At 37.3% G+C, this 4,014-nt stretch overlaps 1 pseudogene; it reads left to right on the plus strand.

The window, feature by feature from the left end:
* The first annotated feature begins 3,124 nt into the window (after window positions 1-3,124).
* Window positions 3,125-3,264, plus strand: LOC141372879 (U2 spliceosomal RNA; annotated as a pseudogene).
* Window positions 3,265-4,014: the final 750 nt, after the last annotated feature.

Below are 4,014 nucleotides of genomic sequence, written 5' to 3' on the forward strand. Positions count from 1 at the left end.
CCGTGATTCCATTTCACACTTTGTGAAACAAAAATCCAACAAGGATGGATGAACTGTATATCCTTGAGAATCCCTCTTTCTGCCTAAAATGGAGCTATAGAGGGAAGTAGGTTATGTTCAAGGTTATATTTGCTAACAAGAGCCCAGAGTACATATTCTTGCTGCAAGCTTTAAGAGGAGCTCTATATTTTTAAAAGATTTGAATCATATAAAAATGAAGAACATAATCAGACTTATGTCAGACTAGCAGATAGACAAGAAGGAACAATCCCCAAGTTAAGGCAAATATTTCTTCAAAACATAGTTCTGTGCCTGCTTCAAGGCTGGGTCCCCAAATTCCACACTGGAGGACGTCACTGATATCATTTTGTCCTAGACAAATATAAGCTTCTCTACTTCGCTATTAGAAATTTCTCAATGATTCACCCATGAAACAATTAATTTTAAGCAGTGTTTCAATAAATTCTCAGGGCAAAATTAGTTGAAAAATGTACTCCTGGGTATCTAAGCGAGTTATCCAACTACACATAATTGTTGATGATAAGCCAGTTAAATTTTGAAAGGCATTTCCTGTAAGTATTGATAGTTGGTTTTAAACCATTCTTTCTGACAGTATTTAGAGAGCAGAACCACTCTTGAGATTATTTCTACTTGTGACTATAAACCCATATCTTTGGCAAATAGGACTTAGAGGTAGGACCCTAATGCATCTAAAAGTGGTTCAAGTCAAATTTTTCCTAAGGGATGTAAAAGGAAAGAAAGTATATTCCACTTTTAAACTACTTATACTGATCTAACTCCTCAGTAGGCTCTCCTTCCCGCTAGTTTTGAATTTCACAATAGTGTTAATTTTCAAGTTATGTGTACACATCAGTAACTGAAATATATAGTCAGTTTGTGTGACTTAATACTCATGAGTCCCTGTCCAAACTCAAAGGCAAAGATTATAAATCCAGTCTTTTACTTATTTCTCTACAACAATCACAAATGGAATAAGTTCTCAAAGCTTATTTGTTAGCCTGAGAAATGAAACTAACAATTTGTTAAGGAAAAATTTAGATGGAATGTGCTGAATGGGTCAGTAGTTTAAGGAAGTAAAGAATTTTCCCAATTAAATATGGACGAGAGCAACGTTGTTCCTAAGTGGAATCATAGGAAAGAGGAAGGCCAGAAAGTTGGGGTCCAGCCACAATAGCACTTGTTCAATCTGCTTTCTTTGGCTTTCTGCCATGTGAGATTCATCCAGGAAAAAAGTTGTCTTGAAAAAGGTTTAAATATAACCTCGAAAAATTACCCTGAGTCCAACCAGGGAGGACACTCCAACAGAGTTATTATGAACAAACAAAATAGTCATCAATTATAATAGACCATAAGGAACTCGGGTTACAGGAAGTATTAATCGGGTGTTTTAATTAACTTTAGGGTCTAATTAATTATATTAATAAGGATGCATTATCAGACCAAATGAAGGAGGTGTGTGCAAAGTTCAGGGCATTTTGTGCTCTGGGCTATAAAGCTAGGACAAGGAAGACTCTGGAGTGTCAATAAAAAATTCTATGCTTCTCCAATCTCACCCACAAAATTTATAAACAGGTAACTTTGTCCACCATTTTGCCATCAATGCATTTCAGATGCCCAAACTTAGAGCCTCTCAGATGGAATTTATTATGCTTGGTTTGGGAGAAATGATAGATTTAAATAAAATCAGTGATGACCCTTCCAAATTCTATTTCACATGTAACTCATAACCTGGTCAGTTTAGGGCTTTGTTGTGTCTATCTCTTGTTTCCTTATTTTCAAGCTAACAGAGTCCATGTCAAACCAAAAATTTGGAGGGAAAAATTTACAGTTTTCTCCAGCCACGGAATCGATAAAACCAGTCCAATTTGTCCACAATATGTTGAAAAGAGGAAGAAAAACTTACCAAAGAAATTGAGCCTCAGTTTCAAGATCTTCAAACAGCAAAAGTCAGCAATAAAATTGGAAAACCTCAACTACCTCCTGCATGACCCCTAATCTCACTGGTCACATTTACAGAATAGAGAGCTAGCTGATGGGACAATTCAGGCCGAGTTATCTGTCCAATGATGGGAATAAGCAGGAAGTATGGAGAGGATTTTATCTTTAACATGGGTGGGAACCAGATTTATCCTGTGCACTCACACAGATTTATGCTTTTTTCCCTAAGAAAAATTATCAATGTGATTCAAGAAAAATAATCTAGTCATTTATAGTTTTGTAATAGAAAGAATAATGATATACTAATAAAACCCTATGAGGCATATATTATCATATATATGAGAAAACTTAAGACCAAAAAAAATTGCAAATTTTGTTTTTAATTTTAAATGAGAAAGTAGCTTTTAAGTGAGTGAGTCTAACTGTCCACTTAATGGAGAAATTTAATTGACATCCCCTCAACTAGTGATTACTCTCTGAATACTTTCTGTGATTCAAGAAAATTCGTATTCCACTTTTGAACAATACTAATTAATAGAAAACTCTTCCTCATATAGAGGTAAAATCCACTTCTCCATTAATGTCTCAGTGTGTCTTAGCTCTATGCCTTGTATCTACACAGAATAACTCCAACCTTTTAATGTATATATCCCTTGACATTTTGGAGGGGTTTATTTCAGTTGGTAGCCTCTACCCCATTATTGTTCTGGTCATCCTTTTATGGACACATTCCAATTCATGAGATGCTCTCTCAAAAAGTAATGATCACACTGGATATAAACTTTTGATGTGATACATAGTGTATGGTATAGACCTATCAGATCCTTGGACTTGGACACTAACACTGGCTGTCCTGAACCCCATATTTGTATTCTCTTTTTGACAGCCACCATGTTACATCCTATGACCTCTGAGTCTTTTTCATATGAACCATATTTAATCTACCAGTAAGCAACTGCTTTCTTCGTAGAGTTCATCACATTTATTCTGTTCAACTTTCCTTTATTTGCATTAGTGATAAATTTAAAGTGTCCAGATATTTTTAAAACCTGATATTGCCATTGAACATACAGCTATTCCAATCTTTTTGATCCAAAATTTTGATATGCTTTCTAAGTTTTTAACCCCTTCAATAGTAAAAATATTGACCAGATCAGGGTGAATTATTGCTTCTCAGTCTTTTGGCTAAGATCAAGTGTAGAATCTTCCTAATATGATTATCATTAACAAATAGTTTGGGGGCAAGCTATGACTCCATTTAAGGGAAAATGATCTCTCCCACATTTCTTTTTTTTTTTTAAGATTTTATTTATTTATTTGAGAGAGAGAGAAAGCATGAGAGGGGATAGGGTCCGAGGGTGAAGCAGTCTCCCTGCTGAGCCGGGAGCCCGATGTGGGACTCAATCCTGGGACTCCGGGACCATGACCTGAGCTGAAGGCAGTCACTTAACCAACTGAGCCACCCAGGCGCCCTTCCACATTTCTGTTTGAAGTAATCTCTATACAACGTGGAGCTTGAACTCACAACCCTGAGATCAAGAGCTACATGCTCTACTAACTGAGCCAGCCAGGTGCCCTCAGTTTTAAAATGTAGGTTTAATTATTATTCAGGCCAACAGGTCAGAAGGTGAAAAATTTGTTTGTTACACACAGTTCCAAAGAGAAGGGAGCAACCAGGGTCAGTCAGGGGGGCACAAGTGTTGGGGGAAAATGTGGGCAAAGGCATTTGTTATGGTTTCTGCTTGAAGGATTGAGTAAGGCAAGATAAGCTGCTCAGCAGGGTTAGGAGTGCATAGTTTAAATAATTTCAGCAGGCTCTGAGATTGAGATAGGGGTGGTCCCCCTAGTTGTCCAAAACCTGGGCCTCAAGTGATTTAGGGCAGGATGATAGTGTCCAGCATGAGAGGGGGTTCATAAAAGGAAGTGGGTAGGTGTATAGATTTGGGGTTGGTTGGTATGCATATCAAGTAGTTTGCTAGCTCTAGGAATTAGCTAGCCCTGGGAGGGGCAGTCTCTCCATGTGGTCAGCAAGACCCAGATGCCAAAACACCAAGA

Source organism: Callorhinus ursinus, unplaced genomic scaffold, assembly GCF_003265705.2.
Source record: "Callorhinus ursinus isolate GAN/ISIS: 27379988/994484 unplaced genomic scaffold, GSC_fseal_2.0 scaffold5, whole genome shotgun sequence".
In the NCBI taxonomy this organism is placed as follows: Eukaryota; Metazoa; Chordata; class Mammalia; order Carnivora; family Otariidae; genus Callorhinus; species Callorhinus ursinus.